At 39.4% G+C, this 18,089-nt stretch overlaps 1 protein-coding gene and 1 long non-coding RNA gene across 3 annotated transcripts in view; one reads left to right on the forward strand and one right to left on the reverse strand.

Annotated features, from left to right (window-relative positions):
* The window catches only part of LOC144589259 (uncharacterized), a 486,230-nt gene that overhangs the window by 120,082 nt on the left and 348,059 nt on the right, over positions 1-18,089 (reverse strand). The window lies entirely within an intron of this gene.
* The window catches only part of LOC110075902 (uncharacterized), a 104,299-nt gene that overhangs the window by 33,788 nt on the left and 52,422 nt on the right, over positions 1-18,089 (forward strand). Inside the window, exon 1 of one of the 2 annotated variants that reach the window (XR_012086931.2) lies at positions 8,004-9,333. The exons of the other annotated variant lie outside the window; for it this stretch is intronic. This is a non-coding gene — a long non-coding RNA (uncharacterized LOC110075902). Of the gene's footprint in view, positions 1-8,003; positions 9,334-18,089 lie in introns of those variants that run through there. 2 annotated transcript variants of the gene reach the window in all.

The following is an 18,089-nucleotide window of genomic DNA, read 5'->3' on the forward strand; positions in this document are numbered from 1 at the left end:
ATTTTTTTTATCTGTTCTTTCCTTCATGTTTTCCTTGTGTTGTAGCTGTTTGTTTTTTATATTATACTCTGCTAATTATAAGGGAATTACCAATTTTTTACAATATTGACGCTGTTCTGTGATGCATGAATTCTTTTCTTGGTGCTTTCGACAGGAAATTTAAGATACATTACGATTTCTCCTTTATGGACCTTATGGACGAGACAGATTATTCCCTTTTGTATAAGAGTATACCGGCAATAAATTTGTTAGGTGGGCGAGGGCAAAGTCCAGGTGGACAGACTGTGGTTATACACGAACGAAGGAATAATTAAGAAAATGTATACATATCTATTAGAATATGAGCTAGAGGATGAGAGGGTGAAAGAGACAATGATAAAATGGGCAAAAATTTTTGGGTACAATGTGGACCTTGATGACTGGACTAAAATGTGGAAAGAAAGCTATAAGATCTTTAAGCCAGTAAACTTAAGAGAAAATATACTCAAAATGTTTTATAGATGGCACTATACACCTGTAAGATTAGCAAAAATGTCAGAGGGTAATAGCAATACATGTTGGAAGTGTAAAAAAAAATGTAGGAGCTTACTATCATATGTGGTGGACATGTGAAAAGGTCAAAATCTTTTGGACACAGGTATGGGATCTAGCAAGAGAAATTACTCAGCAGAAGTTAGATATAAAACCTGAAATGGCATCACTGAATGTCATTTCAAGAGTAAATAATAATAAATTAAAGCATTGTCTCATGTATATACTCACAGCAGCTAGATTACTCTGGGTCAAAAAATGGAAAACGGAAGAGGTTCCGACGATAGAAGAGCTGTTAAAAAAGCTATGGGACATGGCAGAGTTGGACACTCTATCAGAAGCATTGCGGGAACAGCCAAGAGATTATGTAAAACAAAGCTGGGGACTAAAATACTCTTGGGCCCAGAAGAAGACAGGAGTGTAGGGCAAAATTTATGATATATGTATGATCATTTAGTATATATTGCAAATCGATATAGGGAGAGTAGAGGGGTCAACGAGGCTGGAATCTTTGACTCCAAAGGGGGGAGGGTTTACTTTAAATAGAGGGTTTAGCCAAGTTGTTTTTTTCCCCCCTCTTTTTTGATTACTTGGCTTAGTGTTTTTTTTTCTCTTGTCTTTTTCCTTTTTTAGTATGGTTTCTGTATGTTAGAAAATTAGTTTAAATAAATAAAATTTAAAAAAAAATTGTTAGGTGGGTAAGCAGCTTCCACTTCTCCAGACCAATACAAATTAAACTTTCAAAACTAAAATTGAGTTCCTTGACAACTCAGTTGGGTGGAATAGAATTGTTACACACAGATATATGTTGGAAACTCATAGGTCTATATCTCACAAACTATTTGTTATTCAAATAACTATTCATTAGGTATTGGGGAAATGAATTACAGTGGTGCCCCGCTAGACGATTACCTTGCAAAACAACGAATCCGCATGGTGATGAGTTTTTGTGATTGCTGTAGCGCATCACAAAACAGTGTTTCGTATGGGCAATTTTCACTATTCGATGTTTCGGACCATGCTTTGCAAGACTTTTTTTGGGGGGACCAATTTTCGCAAGACGACGATTTTGACAGCTAAATCCGTGACTCGCAAAACAGTTTTCAGGACTGATTTTCGCAAGACAGCAATTTTAACAGCTGATCCATGCTGATCCTATGGGCAATTTTAGCAAAACGACGACAATTTGTCCCCATTGGAACGCATTAAATGGATTCAATGCATTCCAATGGGGAATAATAGATAAAAAGATTAATGTCTATTAGGGCTAGGCTGAGGCAACATGGTGGGCAGGGAAGACAGGATTTTAACAATACCCTTTGCACCAGGCCTCCTCCTATGAAACACTCTTGAGACCTTTCCAGGGGTAGATAGATTGTCTTCCTGTCAATGGCCCCTAAAGAATCCAGACAACAATCAAGGAATATTTTTTTCCACTTCAAGAAAAATGGCACTTTACCAGCACTCCAACCACAAGATGGACTCAACTCACTAATCCAATTAGCATTTTTTTTTAATTCACAGTTAGCTTTCTCACTCATTTGGTATTATGAAGGCAAACCTGTAATACTAATGGACTGAGAAATGCAACACTTATCTACCACTGGATTGAAGCGGAGCCACAGCCACATGGGCTGAATGGTCACTGGATCTTAAGACCACCCAGTCTGAGAGCTGGGGAGAAGAAATAGAAACAGGAAGAATACCATATAAAAACTGACATTGTGTATTCAGTTCTCATGTGTATTTTAGACCACTGGCATGTGTGGTCATATCCTGGCCAAAAAGAGCTGCCACTACTTCTTAAAGGCTCTTACTGTAGCTGGTAGATCTTGAGTATAATAGTGATTTACTTAATATTGTTGCATATTTCAAAAGGAAAATAGCTCAATATTTGCTATACCAAACTATTTTTTTAAAAAATAAGACTACAATCTATCACATGTTTACAATTTTCAATTAATTGCTTAAACTATAACAACCACATTTTATTGAGTCTTCTGGGCTTAATGTTCAGCTCTATAAATCACTAGGACATCTCATAGATATACTGAATAAAAGAGATTATCTCAGTTTGATAAATGTGTTGAAAGCAGCCACCACATTTGAAACAATAAATAGGATAAAGAATTAACAGGCTTTGAAACATGCCCTGGAGCACTAGATTTTTATTCAAGTTTATCTCTACAGTTGCAGGAAGTAGAATTTAACTTTTTTAAAAAAATAGAAGTTGGTATTTTAACAACACGTTATATTGAGGGTACAGAAAAAGGACCATTGACAACTGATTCAGAATCTTCCAAGTTAACAAGGCCAGCCCTATCATTAGGCAGAGTGGGATGGACCCCTCTCAAATAGCAGTTGCTGGGGAACAGTGGTGGCAGGCTTCTGGCTCTTCATCAGGAATCTGTCTGCTGTTCCCTTGTGTTAAAGAACAGGCCACAGTAGCTGACACAAAACCTGTCTTCAGCCCCTTAAATTAAACTGGCCCATCTGATGTGGTGGAAGAAGCTATATTCTGTATGCAAACTGGGATGCTGCTATATCCCTTGCCACAGGCAACAAATGATGTCAGGTAGGCATTGCTATTAGCCTTGGAGGGCATGTAGTTGGACATAGGCCACAGTGCAGCAATTGAGAAGTCAAGATGACTAAGCTGAAGCAAGTTGCTGAAAGGCTAGAGAGATTCGCAGCTAAGCAGTGAAGAGATAGAGATCAATTCAGGAGAGAAGGGATGTGTTGTGAAGCCAAGAGAAATCAGACAGGCCCAAGGGAATAAAACTGGAGTTTTGATCCTGGTATCTTCTCTAGGAATAATGCATGAGGTGCCATGTTGCACATGGAGAGCTTACAGTCAGGATGAGATTATGAAAGAACTGCAGTGATTAAGGTAGCCAGATTTCAGGGCACTAGCTGAAGTCTCAGGAGACTGGTATGCTTCCCTAGGTCTCCAGATAGGGAAAGAAATCTCAGGGAAAAAAGGACTGGAGGAGAAAATGCTTCATTTTTCTTTCTGAGGTAGCTTTAAAGTTTGAGCACCTACCTTAAACTTAGTTATAAAAATTAATAAAGTAATTAAACTTAAATTATTAAACTTAGCTTAAGATGTATAGATGATATAATCCTACTAGCAGAAAGCAGCAATAACCTGAAATGACTTTTAGTGAAAGTGAAAGCAGGAAGTGACAAAGCAGAACTGCAGTTGAACATTAAAACAAAAATCATGACTACAAAAGACCTACAAAACTTTAATGCTGACAATGAAGAAATTGAAAGAGTGAAAGATGTTGTATACCTTGGTTCAATCATCAGTTCTAATGGAGACTGCAGCTAAGAAATCAGAAAGCCGAGACTTAGAAGGGCAGCTGTGAAGGAATTAGAAAGGCACATTAAGTGTAAGGATGTGTCACTGGAGACCAAGATTATCCATACTATTGTATTCCCCATCATTATGTTTGAAGAAAGCTCAATAGTGAAGAAGGCTGATAGGAAAAAAAATATTGATTCATTTGAAATGTGATGCTGGAGGAGAGCTTTCCAGATACCCAGAACCGCTGGAAGAATGAACAAGTGGGTCCTTCAGCAAATCAAGTATCGACTATCTCTGGAAGAAAAATTGACAAAACTGAGGCTATCCTACTTTGAGCACATCATGAGAAGGCAAGATTCTCTGAAAAAGGCAATAATGTTGGGAAAGGTTGAAGGCAGCAGGAAAGGAAAAAGACCAAATATGAGATTTATTGATTCAATAAAGAAAGGCAGAGCCTTTCATTTACAGACTGAGCACAGGTCATTAGGGAGATCTCTATTCATAGGGACGCCATACATCAGAGGCAATTTGATGGCACGTAACAACACCTATCTCCACCCATTCCCAGTTGTGCAGTGGTTCACTGGCTCAGCGCAACAGTGTTTCTTTGTGTGTTGTGCGAAACTGGTACACCAAAACGCCAGGATTGACAGGAGGAGACTGGGGACTGAACATGCACCCCAAGCCCTTTGGAGCAAGGCAAGGGAGTGCTAGCATCCTAACTCACAAGTTGTCTTCCTGCACACAATCGTGCAGCAGCAGCAGTGCATAACCTGGAAAAACAATTCTTGGAAAAGTAACTCACAAGTTCAGCCTGAAGAAACTTCCCACGTGCCATACAATTAAAACTATGCCAAATATGAACTGGAGTAGAAGTTTGCAGCAATCACTGAAACTATTGGGTAAATTTTGGCCCCTGTCATCAAGGAGGAAAACATCCTGAGGATCCCAAGTTGTTATATTACCTAGATAACTAGGTTTTATCTAAATTCTGGAGCCATTTTCTTAGACTCCTCTTGTGTGCATTTCTAAAATCACCTGGCCCAGAGAAGTTCTGCCCCCCCCTTCCCAACCTTTGCCTGACATACTTCTTTGACACTACAAGGGCTCACCTCTGAAAAGGGCTCACTAGGCCATTTGCAGGTATAATTAATGGAAATATTTATTTAAATGAAAGCAGATAAACAGAGAATAAGGTTTATTAAATGAAGGTGCAATATAAAAGAAATCAAAAGAAAATCAATGAATTTCTAACGCAATACCATGCAATGATGAAATGAAAAGTGCAAACCTGTATTAAATATCAGATGAAACTACAGTTATGCAAAACCAGCCAAAGTTCGCCCTTTGTAAAATGATACATTTGTCCCTAATCTTCCATAAGTCCTCTAGTCGAAACTCACTGTGTTCCAGCTGTTTGGCCTAAAGAAGGATGTATCTACCCCAAGCAACAGGTTTCTGAAGGTTCAGGAGAATGTGCGGAGAATCCAGATGGGAAAAACAAAAAGAAAAATGTAAAATAGGGTCATGAACTCACTGGGGGAGGGGGGGAGAGAGAGAGCAGAGCAGCCAAACTCTGCAAAAGAAAAAATTAGACAAGGAAAAGTGAACTGAGAAGCATCTGCATGTGAGTGTGAAAGAATGTGATGCTGAGTCTGAGTCCCAGGCAACAATTGTTTCTTGCTTCACTGATGCCGCTTGAGTTTTCTGCATTCTGGCTGGCTTCTTTACCTTCACCCCTAAAATTCAGTTCTGGGCTGGTGGGTGGCAAACTGGGGTGGGGGGGAATGCATTGCACCACTTTTTTTATTTCCAGAAAGTAAATCACTCCTTTATCCTACAGCACGTGATGTGACCATAGCATCTTATCAAGGTACACTCTGGGCCTGGAGCCACTGGAAGTATCCACTCTTGTAGCCTGTCCACATTGTTCCATTGTCTTCAAGCTTAGCCAGAGCCTTGTTGCCACACCAGTCATGCATCTGTCTTTTTCACTCATGCCATCATGCAAAAGTCCAGGCTGGAATGCATCCTCAGCCCTTCAAGCCAACAGGAAACAGGCAATTGTGCTGTGTATGAAACAAATAAAAAATTTCCTCAATACCATTCCAAAAGCAGGCCAGTCCTCAAGTCAGTAGTCCAGTCCATAGGCCATATAAAAAGGTAAAGTTTCCCCTTGACAATTTTTTGTCCAGTCGTGTTCGACTCTAGGGGGCGGTGCTCATCCCCATTTCTAAGCCATAGAGCCAGCGTTTTGTCCGAAGACAATCTTCCATGGTTACATGGCCAGTGCAACTTAGACACGGAATGCTGTTACCTTCCCACTGAGGTGGTCCCTATTTATCTACTTGCATTTGCATGCTTTCAAATCGCTAGGTTGGTGGGAGCTGGGACAAGCGACGGGCACTCACTCTGTCACGTGGATTCGATCTTACGACTGCTTGGTCTTCTGACCTTGTAGCACAGAGGCTTCTGCGGTTTAGCCCACAGCACCACCACATCCCAGGCGCCACCACGTCCCATAGGCCATATATCTGCAAGCAATTTCAGTCTATATGTCCACAGGCCTTTTATCCAGTGTTCCCTTGTACCATAAATGGAGGACCTAATTAACAATCTCAGCTCTGAAATCTGAGAGAATGAGATGCTGCTGACCTGGCAGTGGTTGCATCAAATCATACAAAAAAGAGTAGCAACAAGGTAACACAAATGAACTTTTCTTTAGGAGAGTGTGCACTTGGGTGTTAGGTACAGAAATCTTGCAGAAAGGTACGGCCTTGGTACCCCATCTGAGTGAGCATTCTCTTTGCTGCGTACTTTATCCTACCTTTCTAAGCTAATTAATGCAACAGGAAAGGCATAAGATTAAATGGAGAGGAATTCTCTGTTTATTCTGCATGCATGCAGGTGAAGACAAGTAAAACTAGGGAGGGGTCAGGAGGAAGGGGGCCAGTCTGGGCGAGGACTTTGGGAAGTGCCCAACTATGCAGACCCTGATACCAGTTGTGCTTAATAGTTCTATGGTGGCACATTGAACAGCTAGAGAACCTGGCAGGAGAATTCTGAGACAGTACAAATAACTTTATGAAGCTAGATGGCCTGTGGATTCTATTGTGGGGTAGAATCAGATATACAGCCTCCATTTTGGGGACACTGTTCATTCCTGCTCTTTTGCATCAACTCTTTTGCAACACTAAGGGAAAACACCGTCCAAAGGCATAACAAGGACTTGATATGTGGGATCCTTCATGCTGGAGTGACACCAATTCTTTCACATGTAGTATTTATTGTATGCATATTCTGACTTCACACACATATAAACACACACACACACACAGAGAGAGAGAGAGAGAGAGAGAGAGAGAGAGAGAGGCAGAAGCCATTTTTTATATTATGTGTCAAGCAGGGATATATTGAAAAAGCAGGAGTCACAAAACCTCATTTATTACACATCAGTGATTGAGGAAATGTGAATGCTAGCAAAAGTAACATTTCAAATTGAGGACAGAAAATATTCTGCTGTGGCTTATAATATTCTTACATGTCTTCATATTTACATGGTTTATGGTGCCAGCAGCTACTCAAGTTTAATTGGCTGTATGAGGAAGTGATGTTGTCATGAGCTGACTAGTTGATATTGCCTCTGGATAAAACTTATTTTGGCTACACTAAACTGCAAAAGATGTGGACATTACTCTGTTTTAACTACCTGTACAATTCAAAGAATTCCACACCCAGCATGGCTGCCAGTTAACTTTTCCCATCTGTGAAAACCACAGAGGAGAAAAATAAGGGCACATTTGTTTGCCACTCTATTTCTCATAGGTGAAAACCTGCCACACCTCTCCTGTCAAACATAAGATCATCTTGTTGACTTCTTTTTCCAGTACAAAAATTCTGGAAAAGCTTCTTTTAACTTCCTAGTAGATAAAATACCACTTTTGGAATTCCATTTATTCACCCCATTGCTTTCTGGACAAAAAAGTGCCATAATAGAGCCATAAGTGACAAATGCTGTATATATATTCAGTATTTTTATTTAAATTAAAAACAGAAACTACAGGGGAAGCCTTTATTTTCTTCCACTCCTAAGATTCTGTTTTGCTAAACTACTTTGCTATGTTTTCATCTTGTGTCACTAATTTGGGTAGGCGTTGCATGAAGTTTTAACGCACCCACTGTTCCCTCCTATCTGTGGAGTGAACAATATAATTGTAGTCTGAAGGTCCTATCAAGTACAGTTTCAATGAGGATCTTTTCTCATTCATGCCATAATGCTTATCAGGAGATGACATTAATGTGGTACTATTTCCTGTTCTCATGATATCCTTTGTTAGAGGGATGAAGTATGTGAATTTTAATTCTTCACAAGTTGTCAGAAATGGACTGATGTTCTATGCAAGTCTCATCTTTTCCATATTTCAAAGCTTGATTGAAATAATTCCATCATTCTTTTTGACAAGAAGTAAAAGAAGCAACCATGTTAATTCATTTGCTCTCACAGTCTTTCTTATTCAGTACATTTGTTATGCTAAGTATTTCTCAGTTATTGGACTAGTGCAAAGAGAAATATTTCATGCAGCTGATTCAGGAGATCCCAATTATGTTGTATACAGGCACTGTATAATGGAACGTTTTTGGCACATTTTGGAGCATGTGTGGCACTCCAGATGTTTTTGGTCAGTAATTTAGATCACCCTTCACTGTTCCCTAAGCAAGCTAAAGTGCATGAGAACTAAATGCTGGATGTGTTCTAAACTTGCAGTACTTCTAGGAAGGGAAGGGTTAAACCAGATAGCTAATGAGGCTTGTCTATCCGAGTTCAGGCACTCTGCGGAATGCAAGGCTTTGTCTTCTCCCTCAATCTCTCCCTATTTTGAACCTAGCAAGGCGCTTCCTAGGTCTTCTGTAGGCTGTTTCTTCAGCAGAGATTCCCAAGACAGTAAGAGGGTGACCACATTGATTAAAAATGTGGGAAATATTATGGGTTTGAGGCCAGCTGGGTCACATTCTTTCTGGTTGATTGCATGATGCAAAAGTAAAGGCTAATCAACCTGGGATCTCCCTACCAAATCTTTAAGTTTTCACCCTCCACAACTGGGGCTTCTACTTTTTCAAAATGGGATCCTTTCACATGAGTTCAGAAATGTGATCACTTGAGCTGATGCAGAAGGAGAGGATGACTCACACTTTTGAGGTTGAAATACTGGTAGAATGTCATGTCCTGATTGTTTTCTTTTAATATTTTAATATTTTCAGACCATGAATAAGTGAATCAGTGGATATTGATTCTACAAACAGAGGGATCCTACTGTATTACACTACTGTACTCTTCATCCCTCTTCAGCTCCGCTGGCTGCCCACATTTCCTGGTCTGAAAAGCTCTGCGGAAGGAATTACCTTCTGATATTCCCTAAGCTTTAACCCAATTCCCAAGAGATGATTGTACAATGAAAAACAAGGGATGCATGTGTAGCTTTCTCATAAGTAAGGTAAACACAAGAATTCTAAACTTCTCCCATGATCATGCCTCTGAGATTTCTCCTTTTCAAGTATTCTTTTTAGTCAGAATTTCTGTGCTCTCATGTTGATTGAGAATGTTTAAAATTCTCATGGGATAAGTTTTTGGCAAAGCCATTATCCTGAATAAGGCTTTTCTTTGCCAAGGATGCCTCCTCTGCTTGAAATATAGTGATGCATTTCTGTTTTAAATACTAGAAGGTCAAAATAAGCAAATACCTGTATTGTAAGACACAAATATCTATGAATGTGGAATATTGTGCTTCTGTATCTATGATTCAAAACATCAGGAAATGGTCTGATATTGCTACACACTATCATGCCCACATTACCAGCAGGAAAAAGGATGCCAAACTTTACATAGTGAAGGGCAGCCTGAGTGTTGATGACACCAAGGGCAGCAGTCAGGATAGTCTACTGTGCACCAGGCTTCATGGGACAAAAACACTCCAAGTTCACATAAATTCCTTGGGGATTGATAGCCCAATACCCTCCAGTTGCACAGACATGTACTTTAGCATACATAGTTAATCTGAAAGACACATTTCTTTTAGGTATTTTGCTTACTTTGTGGATCCAAGCAACAAATACCTAAATAACTTGTTGAAAAATAGCCCTGACCATTGCTTGCTCCTCTTGTTTTTAGAATTGCCTTGTAGAATGAGTTCCATGGGACCTGAGTTAATCATGAATTGAGAAGTTAATCATGAATTGAATCCCACTGATTTCACCCATAATTAAATGTAACTAATTTAATATAAATTCAATCTAAAACTATACAATAACTGCAGGCCCAATGCCTATTAATCTGTTTAACTGTCTTTACCTGCACAACTCAGACCTTGATGTTCTTTAGAAGGTAAATGACATTGTTTGCCTTTAAATCACAAGGTTTGTAATGTTACAAAGCCCAACTTCACATGGTTTTCTGTTAGATGAAATGATGAGCCCTTGGCAAGCAAGGAAGGCCTCCTTTGCACTCTGCAAAAAAACGGTCACTTTCATCCATCTGAAATTACATCAGTGCTTGCAGTGGTGATTCTACTACTTTTGTTTTGCTCTCTGGCTGCTAAGCTAGCACGGTAATTAGATAGCATGCAGTTTTGTGTTTGTTAGGTTTGTGTCAGGTTTGCTGTTTTCCTCTGTCTTCTATAAATGAACCTTTTCTTGACCCCATTCTTAGGTTTTACTTTTAACTTTGCAGATACACTTTGGACATTTTCAAAAGAGGTGATTTTTCAGGTGAAGAAAGGTGTCTGTTATAGCTCTTCACTTTTCTCAACTAGATGTGTCACATTCTAGCAAGCTTTGTTTGGAAGAGATGCACAGGCTTAATCTGCAAGATTGTCACAGCATGTATCTCTGAGGAGATCCCATTGTGGGAAAGAAAATGCATTAACTGAAGCAAATACTCTTTGCCTTTAATATGTGGTTTGATCCAGATTTTGCATTAAGTGAATGACAGGATGAAAAATGTGGGATGTTTCAGTATTCAGTAAAGAAAAGAACAGGCAGACATCACCTCAGTCCTATAAATACATTTTTTATTTATGAGGTGATACTACTACCTAAATTAAAAGAAACATGAGGAAGTCACAGAGCATCATGCCACCACGAAGGCTGCATATCCTACTTCGATTTGTGTGCATTCAGAGACAGTAGCGACAAGCCACTTGGCTGCCTGAGTGAGCCCCTAGACCACTAGACCACAAAGGTCGTCAGATTTTAACTGTCATTAAAACAGCTGCAGTTTGGCAAAAAAAAGAGAGGAAAAATGTCACCATTTTAAAACGATGCCATACACATTAAGAACATTGTTGTCTCATTATAGAAAAAATACTGCTAAGCATTTACATGAGAGGAAAAACCCCTTTCCTCTTGTATGCACAGCAAATACGGAGATGTAAATGGAGGTGTCGATATAGTGATCCATTGCTGCTCCTGTTCAGAAAACTGCCTGAGGTTAAGTGCCAGCACAATTTAGCCAGCTGCTCATTTTTGCTATAGAAATTGATCTGAGAACTGTTATCAGTAATGCTGTCAATAGGGAACTGATTCAACACCCTTGCAATCCAATCTAAACTAGAACAGGGGTTATAACAAAAATAGACAGATTTGGTTCAGGTGTCTAAATTAAAGGTATATAAATGAACCTTTAATGACCATGCTAATGATTATTATGGAAAGCTTAATAAAGCTATAAGCCAATTTAGATTTCCCCCCTTGCTCTTTTTCTTGTTCACTGCATACTGGGATGAATCATCAGTACAGATAATTCAGTGTTCATTATGCTGGATATTATACACAATTAGCAATTAACATTTTTATTAAGGTCAGGGACCCACACCAGCATAAAATGAATAACTTGCCATGTGTGTTACATGCATACAGCCCATTTTAAAGCAACTTTCTGTACCTGTATGTTTTTTCAAGTGCAATCCTAGGTGCATTGTGTCAAATTCTGTAAGACAACAATCACATGATTAACAATTACATGAAAGGCTTTAAAATAACTAGTAAATAACTCACCTAGCATGGTGTTGTCCTCCTCTGGCCTCCTCTGGATCACCAAGGAGGCTTGCCTACTATATGTTTGTTGTTTAGTCATTAAGTCATGTCTGAGTCTTCGTGAACCCACAGACCAGAGCACGCCAGGCCATCCTGTTTGCCTACTATTTGTACGACAAATAAAATTGCTATTCTTGACATTGGAAGCTTTTTCCCTCCAGTGCAAATGGCACCCTCACTGATGAAGGAGATTGAGGAGAGCAGTGCAAGGCAGAGTTAAAATCCCTCTTTTTATAAAGCTCTCCATGCATGTACTAATTGTGTGCATGTTATATTGATCAGCCCATCAGATTCCGCATCGACTTCAAAGTGTTGACGCTTACGTACAAAGCCCTAAACGGTTTAGGGCCTCGATACTTGGCGGAACGCCTTCTACCACCAAGATCTACCCGTGTCACTCGCGCGAGCCAGGAGGTGAGGCTGAGGAGCCTAACGCCGAGGGAGGTCCGGAAGGAAAAGACAAGAAATCGGGCCTTCTCGGCGGTGGCTCCTCGCCTCTGGAACAACCTTCCCCCTGATATTCGCGCGGCCCCCTCGCTGGGTATTTTCAAAAAGCAATTAAAAACATTGATGTTTCGGCAGGCCTTCCCTCTTAGTTAATTCCTGATCCCCCTCTCTTTTCTTTCCTAATGTTTTAACCCAATTGTTGAAAGATTCTATTATGTAATTCTGTTGTTTTTATAGTGCTATCCCATGTTGTAAGCCGCCTAGAGTGGTCTATCGACTAGATAGGCGGGATATAAATAAAATTAAAAAAAAAAAAGCTTGAAACCCCCAAGTAAATCTTGCTCATTTCAGTGGGATTTACTCCTACCTGAGTGTGCATAGAATTCCAGTCTTTGATCATTGTTGTGCTCTGATTAAACGGGCTGGATCATCAGGCTCTTCAACCTTCCCCTGGACCACGTGAAAAGAACCTGTAGCATTTCAGACATTGGACTTTCTCTCCCATCAGCTCTAGCAAGCATAGCCAGGGGTGAGGGGTAGTGGATGCTCAAATCCAACAACATCCAGGGTATCACCCTTTTTTCATACCTCTTCTACGCCTTTTGTTGGAGAAGGACCATGATTCAGTGGTAGGCCATTTGTTTGTTTGGAAAAGACTGGAGGGCTGTTATTATAGACAATAGTCATAGAGCAGTGGTGTGACTTATTACAGGCAGCTTTTCTGTTCTCTGCGTGCTGATAGATACAGTCACATGCATTTGTGCATAAATGCAATATATACTGGCAATAATTATATGGATTTAGTCATTTTAAAAACAGGTATAACAGAACCTGGAAATGTTAGTTGACTGGCCACGCTAGCGGGAAAATCCCTAAGAGTTTTGGTCAAGAAATTTAACTTTTTCAAGCCTTATTATATACAGGTTCCATTTGATCAGAGTTTGGAATTGCTACACTTTTGCACCACAACTCTCAGGATCTTCTAGCTAGCCATGTTTGGGGTATTTAAGGAGGTGTACAAAACATCTTTCAAACTCTTTGCTAATCAGCTCAATATGTCTTCCAGTTCTTGGCTACTTAAATACATGCAGCGTGCTTTCTTCTAATCTTATTGCCACAAACATTTGGATAACTCTTTCCAGCCCATTAAGTATGGAAGAATCAAGCAGATATAGATTAGCAACTGGGAAGTGCATTATTTCAGAATACTGAAGCAGGCTTAGTCCTGCTATTCGGCAGAGTTATCCTACTCATGCAACAGACTCTAGAAAGAAAAAATATTGGAAACGAGATGTGTCATAGAGATTGTACCCCCAAATAAGCTTGTGACCGTCAGATCTAGTTGTAGAACACCCTCACTTTGTTCTTGCTGAAGTCAAATGCTAAGCTAGTTGGCTTCTGTATGTGGAGTGAAGCCCCTCAGCTGTAATTCATCTTTTAGTCATGATGATGCTAAATTGTTAGTATTCTTTGGTTCTGTGGCAACCCACAGATGTGGTTGTCTTATTCGTCATTCTTAGCTTGATGCAATGGTAGGACAAAGGCTGTACCAGCAATGTTAGTGGGTGAAACTAGACATTAAGAATAATGTATATGTCCATAGTTAACCTTTTACTCTTTCTACAGTGGAACTTCCTCAGAGATTTGCATCCTGACAATCAAATTAAACCTATGTTGTTGTTTTTGAAAAAACAAAGTGTGCTGCTTATATACCGCCCCATAGTACTTAAAGCACTCTCTGGGAGGTTTACAAGGAAATTATGCAGTCTACACATTGCCTTCCCCCACGAGCTGGGTAATTGTTTTATCGACCTTGGAAAGATGGAAGGCTGAGTCAACCTTGAGCCAGCTACCTGGGATTGAACCTGGGTTGTGAGCACCATTTTGGCTGCAGTACAGCAATTTAAGCACTGTGCCAAAGACCAACCACAAAGCCTGCTACATGCAAGATGCATGACGGAAGGAAATCATGTGCTGTTCCTCTAAAAATATGCTGAGTACAATGGCTAACCTAACTCAGTGTTAGTGGACTCCAACAAGTAGGGATGCATGACTAATAGATGGATATAAAAAGAGAAGATAGGCAGAGTCAGCATCAACAATAATTTTCTTTCCAATCCAATGGGCAGGCTCGATCTATCTAACATAATACCTCATTATAATTCATTGTTTCAAGCTTATGAAGTGCAAAGGATAGAATCAAGACAATGGTCTGAAAATCCAAGCTACTGTATATTTTTCTTTGGGACACTAGCATATAGTAAAATACTGTGATTAGCTCCATGGAGAAAAATAAAATGCAAGAGATTCATGGGGATTAAAAACCCAGATATAACAGCCTCCTCTTTTTTGTTCTACTCTATAATGGTAACACTTGGTGAAATCAATTCATTTTAGAATCAATGGCATTTTAATGTGGCATATATATTAAATCAACATTGTTCATCAGTTAAGATCAAGAAGAAAACCATTACTGCTCACAAGGCAGAGAACAACACTCAATAATCATTGAAATGAAAGACTGCAGCTAATGAAATCATATTTCCCCTCTGAATTTATTGGGTTTTGGAAATGGGTACCAGTTTATAGGTAAATAGTCTGATGTGTTTTGTGAAGGGCCATATAAAAAAAGTAACCTACTTTAAAATTCAGTTTAGTAGCTGCTTTATGAATAATAACCATTTATTGATTTAAACAATCATCAGCCAATTTACTGTAAAATATTATTATAAATACTAGCAATGTATGGGCTGAAACCCTGCTGTGTAATATAAGCAAAGGGCTCATTCCACTGTCAAAAAGCCAGCTACTGGCTTATCCTTTTTTTAAAAATGATTTAAATGTTAACATCCACACGAGGTATGTGCACGCACAGAGCATTGTGTGCATTTTTCTGCTCCCCTGCCAGACATCTGTTTGTTCTGGGGCAGATGTGGAATCGATTCTGCATAGGTGAATGCCGCAAATATCTCTTTGTGATCTGTGCCTATTACTGGTGTAGCTGTCAAATTTGAAGTGCATTTATCATGACAGCTCCAACAAAGACACTTCCTAGGAAAGTTCTCAGATTCTCACATCTTTAATTTACCATTAGGTTCACATGGTGGCTTTTGGCCAGACACTTCATTAATGTGGCCTATCTCACAGGTTTATTATGAGCACAAATTATCTGAGTTAGGGAGGTTGAGTATGACACCATGAGGTCACTGGCGAAGGCTGAAAATTTAATATCAGAAATGTGAAGCTCTCCAAGTGTGCAGCCTGTAGTTTACAATGTTAATGAGGCATTTTGATTTGTTTATAGTGGACAATTTTCTATGGTCTAACATGTGTTTAATGTACACAACTGTACCTCCAATGCTCAACATTTCCATCTGTGTGAACAGCAGAATACTCATTGAGCAAACGGGTCTTAATCCTGATTTAAGGCCAAACCATCCCGAAATGCTTTGCGTAATGACAGGAACGGCTCACAATAATATATTCTCTACAGGAAAACCAATGTTTTGCCGGCCCCTGCCCCTCCAGCTACACTATGGATTGCTTGCAGTTTAGCTTAGAGGAAACCAGAAAAACTGGGCTGTGAGTAGATGGTATAAATCTCCTTGCAAAGGAAAGTCATGGTGTTTACACCAAGCCTTGACTCTGCTACAGTGTTGCTCTGAGAGCTTCCTTCTGTTTCAGTTCTTTGAGCAAGAGTCAACTGGACTAACAATTTATGATTACTCCTAGCAGTGTAGGATTTTTCCTCAGTGATGAGGTTGCCTAACTGCAGCAGTGCAAAAGATTAAGCCTAGAGATAGGTTCTGTAGAGCTGGGCTTAACGTAGTCATGAAGAAAATGAAATTTAATTCATTTGAACACTCTTTTCCAAAAACATAAGAGGCGACTCTACACATGGACATCACCAGATGGACAATACCGAAATCAGATTGATTATGTTCTCTGCAGCCAAAGATGGAGAAGCTCTGTACATTCAGCAACAACAAGACCTGGAGCTGATTGTGGCTCTGATCATCAGCTTCTTATAGCAAAGCTCAAACTTAAACTGAAGGAAGTAGGAAAAACCACTGGGCTAGTCAGGTATAATCTAAATCAAATCCCTTATGAGTACACAGTGGAAGTGAAGAACAGATTTAAGGAACTCGATTTGGTGGACAGAGTGCCTGAAGAACTATGGATGGAGGCTCGTAACATTGTACAGGAGGCAGCAACGAAAACCACCTCAAAGAAAAGGAAATACAAGAAAGCGAAGTGGCTGTCCAACGAGGCCTTACAAATAGCAGAGAAGACAAGGGAAACAAAATGCAAGAGAGATAGGGAAAGTTACAGAAAACTGAATGCAGACTTCCAAAGAATAGCAAGGAGAGACAAGAGGGCCTTCTTAAATGAACAATGCAAAGAAATAGAGGAAAATAATAGAAAGGGAAAAACCAGAGATCTGTTCAAGAAAATTGGAGATATGAAAGGAACATTTTGTGCAAAGTTGGACATGATAAAGGACAAAAATGGGAGGGACCTCACAGAAGCAGAAGATATCAAGAAGAGGTGGCAAGAATACACAGAGGAATTATACCAGAAAGATATAATAATAAGTCTGACTAAACCAGACTTAAAAACTTTTCAAGTACAGTTTTTAGGTAAGTACAGATTATTAATAACTTTAATAATCTGTGCTTTTCATTACATGACTGAAATATTCCAGCTTTCTGCATTTATGTATTATTTCTTAACCTTTATACATTCACTTTAGCACTTCTTTGTTGAGCACCTTCTTAATCAAAGACATTCTTAACATCCTGCAATAAATCCACTTTTCAAGCACTATTTCTTGTGAAAAGAGTCTGCAATTTCATGCCATACAGCAAAACTGGAAATATATAGGACCATACAACACAACTTCTCAAAGCCAAATGTAAGTTTGATCAGACCAGCCATGAATAAAATATCTGTTCGAATAACTGAAGCTATGGTTGTTTGTAAAGGCAGACTAATTTACCAAAAATGGGGTCAGGGAATAGTCATGTCATCCACAGCATTATTGAAGGAAGAAATATGGAAGTGGGAGGGAGTGCTATCTTGTACTCCACCTCAAGCAGCAAATGTTCTAAGTCAGTTCTGAGTCATAGCATTCCTTTCCTTATTTTCTGTGTATACTTAGACCATGCTTGTCCTATGTATTTCTTCTTTATTTCATGTATGAATAGACAGTTGTAATTCCAGATAGTTCTAGTTCTAGACTAAATGCTGAGATCAAACAATGATTTTTGCTTCACTTGTTTATTGTCACCACCTGTGTAGTCCGTTGAATCACTGGGACTCACTGAAGCAATTGGTTCAACGTTTCTGCTTTAGTTGCTACTAAGGCAGGAAAGAGAAACACAACCTAGAGTAAACACAAAACTACACCCAAAACCCAACAAAATTCTGTTTTTTGGCTTGAAAATTAATACAGTCTGATCAAGACAACTGAATCCTTCCCTAGGTGTGATAGCCTAAATAATTCAGTAACATAGTTCATCACTTGCAGCTTCAAGACCGGACATACAGTAGAGTTGATGCTTAAACAAGCATAGACCTTGGAAAAGTTAATTTTTTGATTACATTTCCCAGAACATGTTGTTCTGGCTATGGGCATCTGGGAGTCATAGTTCAAGCAGTCATTTTTCCAAGCTCTGGCCTTATAAGACTTAGTCTAGGTCTTTGAGGGCAC

Source organism: Pogona vitticeps, chromosome 4 (assembly GCF_051106095.1).
Source record: "Pogona vitticeps strain Pit_001003342236 chromosome 4, PviZW2.1, whole genome shotgun sequence".
NCBI classification, from domain to species: Eukaryota; Metazoa; Chordata; class Lepidosauria; order Squamata; family Agamidae; genus Pogona; species Pogona vitticeps.